The sequence below is a fragment of the Salmo salar genome, chromosome ssa11, assembly GCF_905237065.1.
Source record: "Salmo salar chromosome ssa11, Ssal_v3.1, whole genome shotgun sequence".
In the NCBI taxonomy this organism is placed as follows: Eukaryota; Metazoa; Chordata; class Actinopteri; order Salmoniformes; family Salmonidae; genus Salmo; species Salmo salar.
Window position 1 is genome coordinate 102,877,071 of NC_059452.1, and position 19,322 is coordinate 102,896,392.

The 19,322-nt window shown below is 45.4% G+C and overlaps 1 protein-coding gene across 2 annotated transcripts in view; it reads right to left on the reverse strand.

Annotated features, from left to right (window-relative positions):
- The window catches only part of smad9 (SMAD family member 9), a 38,073-nt gene extending 33,733 nt beyond the window's left edge, over nt 1-4,340 (reverse strand). The window contains exon 1 of one of the 2 annotated variants that reach the window (XM_014129760.2): nt 4,075-4,340. The gene's annotated coding sequence lies outside the window, so the exon portion shown is untranslated. Of the gene's footprint in view, nt 1-3,774; nt 3,792-4,074 lie in introns of those variants that run through there. The other variant, XM_014129762.2, reaches the window with a different exon arrangement.
- Between the last annotated feature and the right edge of the window lie 14,982 nt (nt 4,341-19,322).

Genomic DNA, 19,322 nt, shown 5'->3' on the forward strand with positions numbered 1-19,322 from the left:
AGGGTTTGGCAGTGTTGGCTGTAACACTTTAATTTCAACAGTAAAATACCATAAATGTGTACCATAGAATAAATGTTGTAGATTGCATTGCATTATGGGTAAAATGTGGAAACAAATATGGCTATTAACTGTAATTGGAAGCCTCCTGTAAAAATGTCTCTAAAATGCTGTATTTCTTTACAGTAATTGCTTATGCCTACTGTAGATTAAAATGTTCAGGCTGTCGGGTGAGCCACATGAATCTCAGACTATTTCAGTAAAAAAAAAATACAAATCGCCCAGATAATAATTATTGTAATGATTACACTCCACAAGTTTCCCTTGTAAATGTACATTTTCAGCTAAATAATGTAATTTTGATTTACAAAAGGGATGCAGTAAAACATTTTACAGTAACTAAATAAACCTATTTTTACAGTAATTGTCATGAATGAATGGATTAATCATTAAAATTAATTTAGGGGAGGCGGGGCTTCTATTTTACATTATTTTACTGTAATTGCATGGGATTGGTGCAAGCAGGTTGGCTGTTAAGTAATGTGTGTTCATATTGCAGTATATGAAACATATATGTATATGTAGAGTGGTGAGGACGAGGACAATTCCGTGGTCCCTTTGTCTCCGGAAGTAATTTAGCCATTCATTGTAGCCATTGGCATCCTGTAGAGTTTCTATTTTCATTGCGTTTTCTCTTGTCAATTAACTCATAACATTCCTGGATTACTCATTATACTAATAAAGTCAGATTTAATCAACAAATAAGAAGGTTAAGGGTACAGGAATGTACATACACTATATATACAAAAGTATGTGGACACCCCTTCAAATTAGTGGATTCCGCTATTTCAGCCACACCCGCTGCTGACAGGTGCATAAAATCAAGTACACAGCCAGGCAATCTCCATAGACAAACATTGTCAGTAGAAGATCTCAGTGTCTCTCAACGTGAAACTGTCATAGGATGCCACCTTTCCAACAAGTCAGTTAGTCAAATTTCTGCCCTGCTAGAGCTGCCCCGGTCAACTGTAGTGCTGTTATTGTGAAGTGGAAACGTCTAGGAGCAACAACGTCACAACCGCAAAATGGTAGGCTACACAAGCTGGGGCTGCTTTTCATGGTTCGGGTTTGGCCCCTTAATTCCAGTGACGGAATCTTAACACTACAGCATACAATGACATTTTAGACGATTCTGTGCTCCCAACTTTGTGGCAACAGTTTGGGCAAGGCCCTTTCCTGTTTCAGCATGACAATGCCCCCGTACACAAAGCGAGGTCCATACAGAAATGATTCGTCAAGATCGGTGTTGAAGAACTTGACTGGACTGCACAGAGCCCTGACCTCAACCCCATCGAACATCTTTGGGATGAATTGGAACGCTGACTGTGAGCCAGGCCTAATCACCAAACATCAGTGCCCGACCTCACTAATACTCTAGAGGCTGAATGGAAGCAAATCCCTGCAGCAATGTTCCAACATCTAGTGGAAAGCCTTCCCAGAAGAGTGGACGCTGTTATAGCAGCAATGTTCCAACATCTAGTGGAAAGCCTTCCCAGAAGAGTGGATGCCGTTATAGCAGCAAAAGGGGGGGACCAGCTCTATATTAATGCTCATGATTTTGGAATGAGATGTTCGATGAGCAGGTGTCCACATACTTTTGGTCATGTAGTGTTTCTGGCTGTTTTGGCAAAGTCACTACATATCTCATCCCAAACGACTAGACGCCCAGCAACGCCGGCAGATCTCAAAACTGAACTCGGAGTCATAACACTTGGGCTCCTGTGTGGTACAGCGGTCTAAGACACTACATCTCAGTGTTAGAGGAGTCACTACAGACCCCGGTTCCATTCCAGGCTGTATCACAGCGGTCTAAGACACTGCATCTCAGTGTTAGAGGAGTCACTACAGACCCCGGTTCCATTCCAGGCTGTATCACAGAGGTCTAAGACACTACATCTCAGTGTTAGAGGAGTCACTACAGACCCCGGTTCCATTCCAGGCTGTATCACAGCGGTCTAAGACACTGCATCTCAGTGTTAGAGGAGTCACTACAGACCCTGGTTCCATTCCAGGCTGTATCACAGCGGTCTAAGACACTGCATCTCAGTGTTAGAGGAGTCACTACAGACCCTGGTTCCATTCCAGGCTGTATCACAGCGGTCTAAGACACTGCATCTCAGTGCTAGAGGAGTCACTACAGACCCTGGTTCCATTCCAGGCTGTATCACAGCGGTCTAAGGCACTGCATCTCAGTGTTAGAGGAGTCACTACAGACCCCGGTTCCATTCCAGGCTGTATCACAGCGGTCTAAGACACTGCATCTCAGTGTTAGAGGAGTCACTACAGACCCCGGTTCCATTCCAGGCTGTATCACAGCGGTCTAAGACACTGCATCTCAGTGTTAGAGGAGTCACTACAGACCCCGGTTCCATTCCAGGCTGTATCACAGCGGTCTAAGACACTGCATCTCAGTGTTAGAGGAGTCACTACAGACCCCGGTTCCATTCCAGGCTGTATCACAGCGGTCTAAGACACTGCATCTCAGTGCTAGAGGAGTCACTACAGACCCCGGTTCCATTCCAGGCTGTATCACAGCGGTCTAAGACACTGCATCTCAGTGTTAGAGGTGTCACTACAGACCCCGGTTCCATTCCAGGCTGTATCACAGCGGTCTAAGACACTGCATCTCAGTGTTAGAGGAGTCACTACAGACCCCGGTTCCATTCCAGGCTGTATCACAGCGGTCTAAGACACTGCATCTCAGTGTTAGAGGAGTCACTACAGACCCCGGTTCCATTCCAGGCTGTATCACAGCGGTCTAAGGCACTGCATCTCAGTGTTAGAGGAGTCACTACAGACCCCGGTTCCATTCCAGGCTGTATCACAGCGGTCTAAGGCACTGTACCTCAGTGTTAGAGGAGTCACTACAGACCCCGGTTCCATTCCAGGCTGTATCACAGTGTTAGAGGAGTCACTACAGACCCTGGTTCCATTCCAGGCTGTATCACAGCGGTCTAAGGCACTGCATCTCAGTACTAGAGGAGTCACTACAGACCCTGGTTCCATTCCAGGCTGTATCACAGCGGTCTAAGGCACTGCATCTCAGTGCTAGAGGAGTCACTACAGACCCCGGTTCGATCCTCTGCTGTATCACAACCGGCTGTGATTGGGAGTCCCGTAGGGGCGGTTCACAATTGGTCCAGTGTCATCCGGGTTAGGCCATCATAGTAAATAAGAATTTGTTCTTGTTTAACTGGGTTGTCTACTTAAATAAAAACATATATAAAATAATTTGCCACTGTTGTCTTACGACATTAATTAGTAATGACTATTCAATAAATCAATAAATCAATAAAACAACACACTTTCATGCCTCTTTCAAGCGAATTTCTTAGTTACATGATTGTATAACTACCAAATGGGTTTGGAAGTTGAGGGTGGAGTATTTATGAAGTTAGGCAATGAGGACAGAAAACGAGCACAGTTCATCTAGCCAGCTAGTTTTGCCAAGGAAAACCGTGGACAGGATATAGCTCGGCGCACAAGCGAACTGGGCTAATTCAGGACAGATTGTAGTTTTTATGTCTGGATATCAGGAGCTGTCGGCAAACGATTTGATTAAACAATTCAGACACTGAAACAAATACATCATATTTAAGAGGAGAACAAATCGATATAAATGCCATGAAATCAGCTGTGACTTTCAATATTAAAACCAAGCTTAAAACGATGTTTGAGTGAAGCTGAATCCAGAAGATAAAAGCTGTTACTGCTCACCGCTGTATGTATATGGTGTACAGGTGACTGCCGAGATGAAGGAAACGCCAACATAACGCGTTTTAACGGGGCGTTGGGCTACCAGCAACCAGAACAGCTTCAATACGCCTGGTCATATATTCTACAAGTGTCTGGAATGATTGGTTTAGCCTAGTCAGTGTCTTTCTCTACCTAATTTGAATCTTAAATAGCCTAGTTTCTATGCAAAAGAGGGATCAGAAATATTTGATACTGGGATGATAGAAACAGACATTCACTGCGTGCTTAGCGCTTCTCCGTGAGCGGGTTGGATGTAGGTACCTTGAATCACGACCCACTCTGCACAGACGTCAATTAAACGTATATATTCCACGTTGGTTCAACGTCATTTGATTTCATTGAAATGAGTGTGAACAACATTGATTCAACCAGTGTGACAGGTCTCCTGACTACTTTTCCACACTATGCTCTGGTCACGATCCATCAGAGTCCCGATAAATATGGTTGGAGAGGATCCTTCTCGAAATGGATGCGCTTAAAATGGGAAGTATTGTTAAGTTCCACAGCAGTTGCTGTAAACTGTGAACATGTCAAACTTGTAGACTGACTGTCGCCAGTCGGGCTTGCGTCATTAACGGACCAGGCACGGCACTCAGACAATACGGGTTGTATACATCCGCAATGAACAGCAGTCCGAGGGAGGCTCTAGGATACTGATGCAAATGGATAACTAGTATCACATGTTTAGAGAAATGTTTCAGCTTGAAGTTGAGAGTAAATAAATACATAAATAAAGCGATAGCTTCTAAGGCGTTTTTTGTAGGACATTATTGTTTATAACCTATTATAATCAAATCACAGGTGGGTTTGTTTCAATGTTTTCTTTATATATTAGGAATCAATAACCTAACATTATGTCGTCACAGTCAGACTTCTTGGACTAAGGCTAGTAACATTTCGTTTTGGGTGAAGCTCAATAAACAACATCATTGTAACAACCAAATATGATGTACTATAGGCTATTAGTATTAGAGGAGGTAGGTAGCCTAGTGGTTAGAGTGTAGAGGTGGTAGGTAGTCTAGTGGTTAGAGTGTAGAGGTGGCAGGTAGCCTAGTGGTTAGAGTGTAGAGGTGGCAGGTAGCCTAGTGGTTAGAGTGTAGAGGTGGCAGGTAGCCTAGTGGTTAGAGTGTAGAGGTGGTAGGTAGCCTAGTGGTTAGAGTGTAGAGGTGGTAGGTAGCCTAGTGGTTAGAGTGTAGAGGAGGTAGGTAGCCTAGTGGTTAGAGTGTAGAGGAGGTAGGTAGCCTAGTGGTTAGAGTGTAGAGGTGGCAGGTAGCCTAGTGGTTAGAGTGTAGAGGTGGCAGGTAGCCTAGTGGTTAGAGTGTAGAGGTGGTAGGTAGCCTAGTGGTTAGAGTGTAGAGGTGGTAGGTAGCCTAGTGGTTAGAGTGGAGAGGTGGCAGGTACCCTAGTGGTTAGAGTGGAGAGGTGGCAGGTACCCTAGTGGTTAGAGTGTGGAGGTGGCAGGTAGCCTAGTGGTTAGAGTGTAGAAGCGGCAGGTAGCCTAGTGGTTAGAGTGTAGAAGCGGCAGGTAGCCTAGTGGTTAGAGTGTAGAAGCGGCAGGTAGCCTAGTGGTTAGAGTGTAGAAGCGGCAGGTACCCTAGTGGTTAGAGTGTAGAGGTGGCAGGTAGCCTAGTGGTTAGAGTGTAGAGGTGGCAGGTAGCCTAGTGGTTAGAGTGTAGAGGCGGCAGGTAGCCTAGTGGTTAGAGTGTAGAGGCGGCAGGTAGCCTAGTGGTTAGAGTGTAGAGGTGGCAGGTAGCCTAGTGGTTAGAGTGTAGAGGTGGCAGGTAGCCTAGTGGTTAGAGTGTAGAGGTGGCAGGTAGTCTAGTGGTTAGAGTGTAGGGGAGGCAGGTAGCCTAGTGGGTAGAGTGTAGAGGTGGCAGGTAGCCAAGTGGTTAGAGTGTGGAGGTGGCAGGTAGCCTAGTGGTTAGAGTGTAGAGGTGGCAGGTAGCCTAGTGGTTAGAGTGTAGAGGTGGTAGGTAGTCTAGTGGTTAGAGTGTAGAGGCGGCAGGTAGCCTAGTGGTTAGAGTGTAGAGGCGGCAGGTAGCCTAGTGGTTAGAGTGTAGAGGTGGTAGGTAGCCTAGTGGTTAGAGTGTAGAGGTGGCAGGTAGCCTAGTGGTTAGAGTGTAGAGGTGGCAGGTAGCCTAGTGTTTAGAGTGTATAGGCGGCGGGTAGTCTAGTGGTTAGAGTGTAAAGGTGGCAGGTAGCCTAGTGGTTAGAGTGTAGAGGTGGCAGGTACCCTAGTGGTTAGAGTGTAGGGACGGCAGGTAGCCTAGTGGTTAGAGTGTAGAGGTGGCAGGTAGCCTAGTGGTTAGAGTGTAGGGGCGGCAGGTAGCCTAGTGGTTAGAGTGTAGAAGCGGCGGGTAGCCTAGTGGTTAGAGTGTAGAGGCGGCAGGTAGCCTAGTGGTTAGAGCGTGGGGGGGCAGGTAGCCTAGTGGTTAGAGTGTAGGGCGGCAGGTAGCCTAGTGGTTAGAGTGTAGAAGCGGCAGGTAGCCTAGTGGTTAGAGTGTAGAGGCGGCAGGTAGCCTAGTGGTTAGAGTGTGGGGGGGGCAGGTAGCCTAGTGGTTAGAGTGTAGAGGTGGCAGGTAGCCTAGTGGTTAGAGTGTAGAGGCGGCAGGTAGCCTAGTGGTTAGAGTGTGGGGGGGCAGGTAGCCTAGTGGTTAGAGTGTAGAGGTGGCAGGTAGCCTAGTGGTTAGAGTGTAGGAGCGGCAGGTAGCCTAGTGGTTAGAGTGTAGGAGCGGCAGGTAGCCTAGTGGTTAGAGTGTAGCGGTGGCAGGTAGTCTAGTGGTTAGAGTGGAGGGATGGCAGGTAGTCTAGTGGTTAGAGTGTAGGGGGGGCAGGTAGTCTAGTGGTTAGAGTGGAGAGGCGGCAGGTAGCCTAGTGGTTAGAGTGTAGAAGCGGCAGGTAGCCTAGTGGTTAGAGTGTGGGGGGGCAGGTAGCCTAGTGGTTAGAGTGTAAAGGTGGCAGGTAGCCTAGTGGTTAGAGTGTAGAGGCGGCAGGTAGCCTAGTGGTTAGAGTGTGGGGGGGCAGGTAGCCTAGTGGTTCGAGTGTAGAGGTGGCAGGTAGCCTAGTGGTTAGAGTGTCGAAGCGGCAGGTAGCCTAGTGGTTAGAGTGTAGAAGCGGCAGGTACCCTAGTGGTTAGAGTGTAGAGGTGGCAGGTAGCCTAGTGGTTAGAGTGTAGGGTGGCAGGTAGCCTAGTGGTTAGAGTGTAGAGGTGGCAGGTAGCCTAGTGGTTAGAGTGTAGGGGCAGCAGGTAGCCTAGTGGTTAGAGTGTAGCGGTGGCAGGTAGTCTAGTGGTTAGAGTGGAGGGATGGCAGGTAGCCTAGTGGTTAGAGTGTAGGGGGGCAGGTAGTCTAGTGGTTAGAGTGGAGAGGCGGCAGGTAGCCTAGTGGTTAGAGCGTAGAGGCGGCAGGTAGCCTAGTGGTTAGAGTGGAGAGGCGGCAGGTAGCCTAGTGGTTAGAGCGTAGAGGCGGCAGGTAGCCTAGTGGTTAGAGTGGAGAGGCGGCAGGTAGCCTAGTGGTTAGAGTGTAGAGGTGGCAGGTAGCCTAGTGGTTAGAGTGGAGAGGCGGCAGGTAGCCTAGTGGTTAGAGTGTTGAGGTGGCAGGTAGCCTAGTGGTTAGAGTGTAGGGGCGGCAGGTAGCCTAGTGTTTAGAGTGTAGAGGCGGCAGGTAGCCTAGTGGTTAGAGTGGAGAGGCGGCAGGTAGCCTAGTGGTTAGACCATAGAGGCGGCAGGTAGCCTAGTGGTTAGAGTGTAGAGGTGGCAGGTAGCCTAGTGGTTAGACCGTAGAGGCGGCAGGTAGCCTAGTGGTTAGACCGTAGAGGCGGCAGGTAGCCTAGTGGTTAGAGTGTAGAGGTGGCAGGTAGCCTAGTGGTTAGACCGTAGAGGCGGCAGGTAGCCTAGTGGTTAGACCGTAGAGGCGGCAGGTAGCCTAGTGGTTAGAGTGTAGAATTTTGTTGCACCCGTGAGTGAGAGTTGTGTATCAATTCAACTTATAGGTGGTAGTGATACCCGTGATAGTAGGTGGTAGGTGGTAGTAGTGACCAAACAATGAAATGTGTATGAGAGACAGATTGGAGTGACAGTAAGACGTTTCTATGGCCTTTGTCTGTTTTGCCCTGTAGTCACTGCAATATATCTGGTTAATATACAGAATATTTGATCAATAAATACACATTTTATATATATAAATACACATTTTATATTTATATATATAAACAGTACCAGTCAAAAGTTTGGACACCTACTCATTCAAGGGTTTTTCTTTATTTTTAATATAATAATAAAACAAAACTGTGAAATAACACATATGGAATCATGTAGTAACCAAAAAAGTGTTAACCTGTTGGGGATAGGGGGCAGTATTTGCACGGCCGGATAAAAAAACGTACCCGATTTAATCTGGTTACTACTCCTGCCCAGTAACTAGAATATGCATATAATTATTGGCTTTGGATAGAAAACACCCTAAAGTTTCTAAAACTGTTTGAATGGTGTCTGTGAGTATAACAGAACTCATATGGCAGGCAAAAACCTGAGAAGATTCCTTACAGGAAGTGGCCTGTCTGACCATTCCTTGAGCTTCTTGACTCTGTTTATTGAAGACTGAGGATCTTTGCTGTAACGTGACACTTCCTACGGCTCCCATAGGCTCTCAGAAGGCGCGAAAAAGCTGAATGATGTAATTCCAGCCCCAGGCTGAAACACATTATCGCTTTTGGCAAGTGCTCTATCAGAGGACAACGGGCTGAGGCGCATGCACGAGTCGACCCCATGTTTTTATTTTCTATCGTCTTTGAACCTAAACACAGATTCCCGGTCGGAATATTATCGCTTTTTTACGAGAAAAATGGCATAAAAATTGATTTTAAACAGCGGTTGACATGCTTCGAAGTACGGTAATGGAATATTTAGACATTTTTTGTCACGAAATGCGTCGTGCGCGTAACCCTTATTTACCCTTTCGGATAGTGTCTTGAACGCACGAACAAAACGCCGCTATTTGGATATAACTATGGATTATTTGGGACCAAACCAACATTTGTTATTGAAGTAGAAGTCCTGGGAGTGCATTCTGACGAAGAACACCAAAGGTAATACAATTTTTCTTATAGTAAATCTGACTTTGGTGAGTGCCAAACTTGCTGGGTGTCTAAATAGCTAGCCCTGTGATGCCGGGCTATCTACTTAGAATATTGCAAAATGTGCTTTCACCGAGTGCATAGAGGAGTTCTGTATCTATAATTCTTAAAATAATTGTTATGCTTTTTGTGAACGTTTATCGTGAGTAATTTAGTAAATGTTTAGTAAATTCACCGGAAGTTTGCGGGGGGTATGCTAGTTCTGAACGTCACATGCTAATGTAAAAAGCTGTTTTTTGATATAAATATGAACTTGATTGAACAAAACATGCATGTATTGTATAACATAATGTCCTAGGTGTGTCATCTGATGAAGATCATCAAAGGTTAGTGCTGCATTTAGCTGGGGTTTGGGTTTATGTGACATTATATGCTAGCTTGAAAAATGGGTGTCTGATTATTTCTGGCTGGGTACTCTGCTGACATAATCTAATGTTTTGCTTTCGTTGTAAAGCCTTTTTGAAATCGGACAGTGTGGTTAGATTAACGAGAGTCTTGTCTTTAAAATGGTGTAAAATAGTCATATGTTTGAGAAATTGAAGTAATAGCATTTCTAAGGTATTTGAATAACACGCCACATGATTCCACTGGCTGTTACGTAGGTGGGACGATTTCGTCCCGCCGACCCTAGAGAGGTTAACAAATCAAAATATATGATATATTTCAGATTCTTCAAAGTAGCCACCTTTTGCCTTGATGACAGCTTTGCACACTATTGGTATTCTCTTAACCAGCTTCACCTGGAATACTTTTCCAACAGTATTGAAGGAGTTCCCACATATGCTGAGCACTTGTTGGATGATTTTCCTTCACTCTGTGGTCCAACTCATCCCAAACCATCTCAATTGGGTTGAGCTCAGGTGATTGTGGAGGCCAGGTCAGCTGATGGATCCCTCCATCACTCTCCTTGGTCAAATAGCCCTTACACAGCTTGGAGGTGTGTTGGGTCATTGTCCTGTTGAAAAACAGATGATAGTCCCACTGAGCGCAAACCAGATGGGATGGCGTATCGCTGCAGAATGCTGTGGTAGCCATGCTGGTTAAGTGTGCCTTGAATTATAAATACATCACTGACAGTGTCACCAGCAAGGCACCCCCACACCACCACACCTCCTCCTCCATGCTTCACGGTGGGAACCACTCATGCAGAGATCATCCGTTCACCTACTCCCATGTCTCACAAAGACATGGCTGTTGGAACCAAAAATCTCAAATTTGGACTCATCAGACCAAAGGACAGATTTCTACCGGTCTAATGTCCATTGCTCGTGTTTCTTGGCCCAAGCAAGTCTCTTCTTATTATTGGTGTCCTTTTGTAGTGGTTTCTTTGCAGAAATTCAACCATTTTTCCATATTGACTGACCTAAATGTCTTAAAGTAATGATAGACTGTCGTTTGTCTTTCCTTATTTGAGCTGTTCTTGCCATAATATGGACTTTTACCAAATAGGGCTATCTTCTGTATACCACCCCTCCCATGTCACAACACAACTAATTGGCTCAAACACATTAAGAAGGAAAGAAATTCCACAAATTAACTTTTAACAAGGCACACCTGTTAATTGAAATGCATTCCAGGTGAATACGTCATGAAGCTGGTTGAGAGAGTGCCAAGAATGTGCAAAGCTGTAGTCAAGGCAAAGGGTGGCTACTTTGAAGAATCTAAAATATATTTTGATTTGTTTAACACTTTTTTGGTTACCACATGATGCCATATGTGTTATTTCATAGTTTTGATGTCTTTACTATTATTCTACAATATAGAAAATAGTAAAAATAAAGAAAAACCCTTGGATGAGTAAGTGTGTCCAAACTTTTGACTGGTACCACACACACACACACACACACACACACACACACACACACACACACACACACACACACCCTTCGGAAAGTATTCATGACTTTCTCCAAATTTTCATCAAGGATCTCTCTGTACTTTGCTCCGTTCATCTTTCCCTCGATGCTGACTAGTCTCACAGTCCTTGCCGCTGAAAAACATCCCCAAAGCATAATGCTGCCACCACCATGCTTCACCTTAGGGACATTGCCAGGTTTCCCCTAAACATGACGCTTGGCATTCAGGCCAAAGTTGGTTATCCATCTGGTAGGTTCTCCCATCTCCACAGATGGAACTCTAGAACTCTGTCAGAATGACCATCGGGTTCTTGGTCACCTCCCTGACCTACGCTCTTCTCCCCGACTACTCAGTTTGGCCGGGCGGCCAGCTCTAGGAAGAGTCTTGGTGGTTCCCAACTTCTTCCATTTAAGAATGATGGAGGCCACTTTGTTCTTGAGGAATTTCAATGCTGCAGAACTTTTTTTGGTACCCTTCCCCAGATCTGTGACTCAACACAATCCTGTCTTAGAGCTCTACGGACAATTCCTTTGACCTCATGGCTTGGTTTTTGCTCTGACATGCACTGCCAACTCTGGGACCTTATATAGACAGGTGTGTGCCTTTCCATATCATGTCCAATCAATTGAATTTACCACAGGTGGACTCCAATCAAGTTGTAGAAACATCTCAAGGATGATCAAAGGAAAGAGGATGCACCTGAGCTCAATTTAGAGTCTCATAGCAAAGGGTCTGAATACTTATGTAAATAAGGTATTTATGTTTAAAGGTTTTAATAAATGTGCAAACATTTCTAAAATCCTGTTTTCCATTTGTCATTACTTATGTAAATAAGGTATTTCTTTTTTTATTTCTACTAAAATTGCAAAAATTCCTAAAAAACAGTTTTCGCTTTGTCATTATGGGGTATTGTGTGTGGCTTGATGATTAAAAACAAGTATTTAATCAATTTTAGAATAAGGCTGTAACGTAACAAAATGTGGAAAAAGGGAAGGGGTCTGAATACTTTCCGAATGCTCTGTGTACAGGTAACTGCCAAAATAAAGGAAACACTTGAGTACATTTTTAAAACTATATTTTTTTATTTAACCTTTATTTAACTAGGCAAATCAGTTAAGAACAAATTCTTATTTACAATGACGGCCTACACCAGCCAAACACGGACGATGCTGGGCCAATTGTGCGCCGCCTTATGGGACTCCCAATTACGGCGGGTTAAGATACAGCCTGGAATCGAACCAGGGTGTCTGTAGTGATGCCTCAAGCACTGAGATGCTTGAGCAGGAGCGGTAGAGATACTCTCAATGATCGGCTATGAAAAGCCAACTGACATTTACTCCCGAGGTGCTGACCTGTTGCACCCTCTACAACCACTGTGATTATTATTATTTGACCATGCTGGTCATCTATGAACATTTGAACATCTTGGCCATGTTCTGTTATAATCTCCACCCGGCACAGCCAGAAGAGGACTGGCCACCCCTCATAGCCTGGTTCCTCTCTAGGTTTCTTCCTAAGGTTCTGGCCATTCCTAGGGAGTTTTTCCTAGCCACCGTGCTTCTACACCTGCATTGCTTGCTGTTTGGGGTTTTAGGCTGGGTTTCTGTACAGCACTTTGAGATATCAGCTGATGTAAGAAGAACTATATAAATCAAATTGATTTGATTTTGATTTGAGATGCATTGCCTTAGACCGCTGCGCCACTCGGGAGTATATTGAAAGTATATTGAAAGCAGGTGCTTCCACATAAGTGTGGTTCCTGAGATAATTAAGCAATTAACATCCCATATTATGCTTAGGGTAATGTATAAAATGCTGGTTAGGCCATTATTTTGGCTACGATGGCTATGCCCCCATAGGGTGATAATGCCCCCACCCACAGGACGAGTAGTCACTGAATGGTTTGATGAGCATGAAAATGAACCGTATGCCATCTCGTAGCCACAAGATCTCAACCCAATTGAACACTTATGGGAGATTCTGGAGTGGCGATAGTGTTTTCCATCACCATCAACAAAACACCAAATGATGGTATTTCTAGTTGAAGTATGGTGTCACATCCCTCCAATAGAGCTCCAGACACTTGTAGAATGAATGCTAAGGTGCACTGAAGCCGTTCTAGCTGCTGGTGGGCCATCTCCCTATTAAGACAAATGGTGTTGGTGTTTCCTTTATTTTGGCCATTACCTGTATATACAAAGGATATAAAAAGTCTACACACCCCTGTTAAAATGCCAGGTTTTTGTGATGTAAAAGAATGAGACAAAGATAAATCATGTCAGAACTTTTTCTACTGTTAATGTGACCTATAATGTGAACAATTCAATTGAAAAACAAACTGAAATCTTCGAGGGGGAAAAATGAAAAATAAAAACCTTACAATAACCTGGTTGCATAACTGGGGATGTGGCTGTGTTCAGAATGAACCAATCACATTCAAACTCATGTTAAATAGAAGTCATTACACACCTGCCATCATTTAAAGTGACTCTGATTAATCACAAATAAAGTTCAGCTGTTCTAGTAGGATTTTCCTGACATTTTCTTAGTTGCATCTCAGAGCAAAAGCCGTGGTCCGCAGAGAGCTTCCAAAGCATCAGGGGGATCTCATTGTTGAACGATATCAGTCAGGAGAAGGGTACAAAATAATTTCCAAAGCATTACATATACCATGGAACACAGTGAAGACAGTCATCATCAAGTGGAGAAAATATGGCACCACAGAGACATTACCAACAACTGGACGTCCCTCCAAAATGTATGAAAAGACGAGAAGAAAACTGGTCAGGGAGGCTTCCAAGAAGCCTACAGCAACATTAAAGGAACTGCAGGAATTTCTGGCAAGTACTGGCTGTGTGCTACATGTGACAACAATCTCCCGTATTCTTCATATAAATGGGCTATGGGGTAGGGTGGCAAGACGGAAGCCTTTTCTTACAATGAAAAACATCCAAGCCCGGCTGAAGTTTGCAAAAACAAACATCAAGTCCCCCAAAAGCACGTGGGAAAATGTGTTATGGTCTGATGAAACCAAGGTTGAACTTTTTGGCCATAATTCCAAAAGGTATGTTTGGCGCAAAAACAACACTGCACATCACCCAAAGAACACCATACCCACAGTGAAGCATGGTGGTGGCAGCATCAGGCTTTGGGGATGTTTTTCTTCAGCTGGATCCGTGGCCTTAGTCAGGGTGGAGGGAATTATGAACAGTTCCAAATACCAGGCAATTTTGGCACAAAACCTTCAGGCGTCCGTTAGAAAGCTGAAGAGGAAGTTCACCTTTCAGCACGACAACGACCCAAAGCACACATCCAAATCCACAAAAGCATGGCTTCACCAGAAGAAGATGAACGTTTTGGAATGGCCCAGCCAGAGCCCAGACCTGAATCCAATTGAACATCTCTGGGGTGATCTGAAGAGGGCTGTGCACAGGAGATGTCCTCGCAATCTGACAGATTTGGAGCGCTTTTGCAAAGAAGAGTGGGCAAATATTGCCACATCAAGATGTGCCATGTTAATAGACTCCTACCCAAAAAGACTGAGTGCTGTAATAAAATCAAAAGGTGCTTCAACAAAGTATTAGTTTAAGGGTGTGCACACTTATGCAACCAGGTTATTGTGAGTTTTTTATTTTTTATTTTGACCCCCCTCAAAGATTTCTGTTTGTTTTTCAATTGAATTGTTCACGTTATAGGTCACATTAAAGGTGGAAAAAGTTCTGACATGATTTATCTTTGTCTCATTATTTTACATCACAAAAACCTGGCATTTTAACAGGGGTGTGTAGACTTTTTAAATCCACTGTAGAAGGACTATTTGGAAAAATGACTTCCAGACTGGGAGCTGCAGCAGAACCAGATGGAGAGAGAGAGAGGAGGGGGAGGGAGAGGAGGAGAGAGGAGGGGAGGGGGAGAGAGGAGAGGAGGGGAGGGGGAGAGAGAGGAGGGGGAGGGAGAGGAGGAGAGAGGAGGGGAGGGGGGAGAGAGAGGAGGGGGGAGAGAGGAGGGGGAGGGAGAGGAGGGGGCAAAAGAGAGGGAGAGAGGGGAGAGACATACAGATAACCAGCAGGACAAACAGGAAGTGCAGGGAGAGACATACAGACAACCAGCAGGACAAACAGGAAGTGCAGGGAGAGACATACAGACAACCAGCAGGACAAACAGGAAGTGCAGGGAGAGACATACAGACAACCAGCAGGACAAACAGCATGTGCAGGGAGAGACACAGACAAGCAGCAAGACAAACAGGATGGGCTGTCCGGGGCTCAAGGAGGCAACTCGTAGCTACATCCACATTATTAGCCCGATGCCAAACCTCAGCCTCGCACTACAACCCAGTAAATTACCCAGAGACTTCATTTAGTCAGACCGCAAGAACTCTCTCTGTGTGCTTGTGTCGCAAACGGCACCCCATTCCCTATATTGTGCACTACTTTTGACCAGGGACCTTAAGGCTCTGATCACAAGTAATGCACTAGATGATGGGGTGTCATTTGGGATGTTTTCTCTGTTAAGTGGAGGAGATGTTTCAAAACAAGTGCCCCTCACAGGACCAATCAGTCAGAAACAAAACAATAGAAAAGTACAAAGGAATGTATGGGAACCAGAGTTAATCTGGGTTTCTATGGGAACAAAAGTGAATGTGTTTCTATTGGAACCAGAGTTAATGTCACAGGCGTCATAATGAGTAGACCAAGGCGCAGCGTGTAAAGTGCTCATATTTCTTAAACAAAAATAACAAAACGACAGCCAACAGTTCCGTCAGGTACATGAACAACTAAACAGAAAACAACTACCCACAAACCCCAAAGGAAAAACAGGCTGCCTAAGTATGGCTTCCAATCAGAGACAACGATAGACACCTGCCTCTGATTGGAAACCATACCCGGCCAAAACATAGAAAACAAAACATAGAAATAGAAATCTAGAAAAAGCCCACATATAAACAGAAAACCAAAAACCACCCAAAACAACCACCTGTCACGCCCTGACCACTCTACTATGGAAAAATGACCTCTTACAAGGGTCAGGACGTGACAGTTAATATGGGGTTCTATGGGAACCAGAGTTAATATGGGTTCCTGTGGGAACAAGAGTTAATATGGGTTGCTATGGGAACCAGAGTTAATATGGGTACATGTATGTGCACAAATATATACAGTATGTATGCATAGTCAGTATATATTTACACTATATTTCTCTGTACATTGTATTTTCATCCAGATTTCTGGATGAACAGTAACATACAAAACAAATACAGTAGAAGATACACAAATAGGCTTGTTACTATAAAGAAAAAAACCCAATTAGGGTGCATCCTGTCTCCTATTTTGGGTCTGGCCACAGCACCTCATCAACATCACAAGCGATGTTCTCTCTGGCTAAACAGCGGGGGAAGTAGCGTCTGGAGTGGCGTATCCAGCCCCGGCATGCCCCCTCGTCTACGTCGCCACAGGCCTCCTCCGTCGCCTGGAGAAGGGGTATGCATTGGTGGGGTTGGCGATCGTATACCTTCCAATGCCACGCCGAAAATATCTCTTCTATTGGGTTTAGAGATGGAGAATACGGTGGCAGGTTGAGCATCAAAACTTGCGGATGATCAATGAACCAATTGCGAACCAGAGCAGACCGTTGGAAACCTACGGTGTCCCAGATGACAACAAACCTGTTCTGCTCTGGCCCATTTCTCTGGTCATTGGGAATGAGGATATTATGCAGGATGTCAAGGAAGGTGATAATGTGGGCAGTATTGTAAGGACCAAGAGTGGCATGATAATGAAGGACACCGTTCTGACTAATGGCTGCACACATTGTGATGTTGCCACCACACTGTCCAGGGTCATTGACGATGGCGCGGTGTCCTATGAGGTTTCTTCCCCTGCGTCTTGCTTTGGCTAGCTTAAAACCGACCTCGTCAACGTACACGAAATCATGATACTCTGCAGCAGCATCTAGTTTCATAACTCTCTGAAACAGACAAGACAAAACATTATTGTATGACAGTATGAATAGACACAGAGCAGTCAATATGCAGCGCAATACACTGGAATACAGCACCAGTGACAGGATAGTATAGCTGACTTGTACGTATTCATAGCGAAGTTGTTTCTGTCTGTCAGAACTGTAGAGCTGCTTCATACGAATCACCATATTCATATTACTGAACGTTGTGTTGTCAGTGACGACGTGGTGTTGTCAGTGACGACGTGCTGTTGTCAGTGACGACGTGCTGTTGTCAGTGACGACGTGCTGTTGTCAGTGACGACGTGCTGTTGTCAGTGACGACGTGGTGTTGTCAGTGACGACGTGCTGTTGTCAGTGACGACGTGCTGTTGTCAGCGACGACGTGGTGTTGTCAGCGACGATGTGGTGTTGTCAGTGACGATGTGCTGTTGTCAGTGACGACGTGGTGTTGTCAGTGACGACGTGCTGTTGTCAGTGACGACGTGGTGTTGTCAGTGACGACGTGCTGTTGTCAGTGACGACGTGCTGTTGTCAGTGACGACGTGGTGTTGTCAGTGACGACGTGGTGTTGTCAGTGACGACGTGCTGTTGTCAGTGACGACGTGCTGTTGTCAGTGACGACGTGGTGTTGTCAGTGACGACGTGGTGTTGTCAGTGACGACGTGCTGTTGTCAGTGACGACGTGCTGTTGTCAGTGACGACGGGTTTGTCAGTGACGACGTGGTGTTGTCAGTGACGACGTGCTGTTGTCAGTGACGATGTGGTGTTGTCAGTGACGACGTGCTGTTGTCAGTGACGACGTGGTGTTGTCAGTGACGATGTGCTGTTGTCAGTGACGACGTGCTGTTGTCAGTGACGATGTGGTGTTGTTTGAAATGACCACATTCACTCTGTGTTGTTCCTGCTCTGCTTGTGAACAGCCGGTTTCTGCCTCTATTGAAGGGTCGTCTAGCAATTCTGCAAAAACATGACGTGAATGGTTAGTGTGCCAGATATCTCTCAGTATGAAATGTTACCGTAGTGCTGCAGTACAGTAGGATGGTATAGAGGGTAGGTTTACTAACCTGTTCTCATTTCGAAATGTCCAGATGACTCTTGCTGCGGTGTAGCGGCTCAAGTTAGGCTGGACCCTCTGTCCAGGCTCCCTCAAGTTAGGCTGGACCCTCTGTCCAGGCTCCCTCAAGTTAGGCTGGACCCTCTGTCCAGGCTCCCTCAAGTTAGGCTGGACCCTCTGCCCAGTCTCCCTGAAGTTAGGTTGGACCCTCTGCCCAGTCTCCCTGAAGTTAGGTTGGACCCTCTGCCCAGTCTCCCTGAAGTTAGGTTGGACCCTCTGCCCAGCCTCCCTGAAGTTAGGTTGGACCCTCTGCCCAGCCTCCCTGAAGTTAGGTTGGACCCTCTGCCCAGTCTCCCTGAAGTTAGGTTGGACCCTCTGCCCAGTCTCCCTGAAGTTAGGTTGGACCCTCTGCCCAGTCTCCCTGAAGTTAGGTTGGACCCTCTGTCCAGTCTCCCTGAAGTTAGGTTGGACCCTCTGCCCAGCCTCCCTGAAGTTAGGTTGGACCCTCTGCCCAGCCTCCCTGAAGTTAGGTTGGACCCTCTGCCCAGTCTCCCTGAAGTTAGGTTGGACCCTCTGTCCAGTCTCCCTGAAGTTAGGTTGGACCCTCTGCCCAGCCTCCCTAAAACTCAAACCACGGTTGACCACATGGTTCAACCAAAGTGGCCCAGATCTCATCGGTGATTGTTCTCTTTCCTCCTCTTCCCACTCCTCATCCCCCTCTTACTCTCATTCTTCTTCCTCTAACTCCACAATTGGCCTCCATTGTTGTCCAAACCAAGAGAACCAACCTGAAGCCTATTTATAGTGCTCAAGCTCAGATTTCTCAGTGAAGAAATTAGCTATATAAGTGTTTTCACACATGAGCACTGGGTGTAGGTAATCAGTAAATGAGTCCGGCATTTTGAATGGCATGGTTTGTTCCAAACAAAACACAAGACCTATTTTGGGGTGATGTGTCTATTGTAGAGGACTGTGTTTAGTATTTTGCAAAAAGTGTGTTTTACAATTGCAAACTGAGTGTAACGCAGATAATGTGGGTCTTGCAGACTTTGCAGTCAGTTTTGCAGACTTGGTCTGCAGATTAAGTACATGGGTTAATGGTTTCACTGAGTGTTCCTCAAGTACCACTTCTAGTGTGTAAGCAATTGTAAAAAATAAAAAAAATAAAACGGTAATATGGGTTGGTATGGGAAGCAGAGTTAATATGGGTTGGTATGAGAACCAGAGTTAATATGGGTTGCTATGGGAACCAGAGTTAATATGGGTTGCTATGGGAACCAGAGTTAATATGGGTTGGTGTGGGAAGCAGAGTGAATATGGGTTGCTATGGGAACCAGAGTTAATATGGGTTGCTATGGGAAGCAGAGTTAATATGGGTTGCTATGGGAACTAGAGTTAATATGGGAACCAGAGTTAATATGGGTTGCTATGGGAAGCAGAGTTAATATGGGTTGTTATGGGAACCAGAGTTAATATGGGTTGCTATGGGAACCAGAGTTAA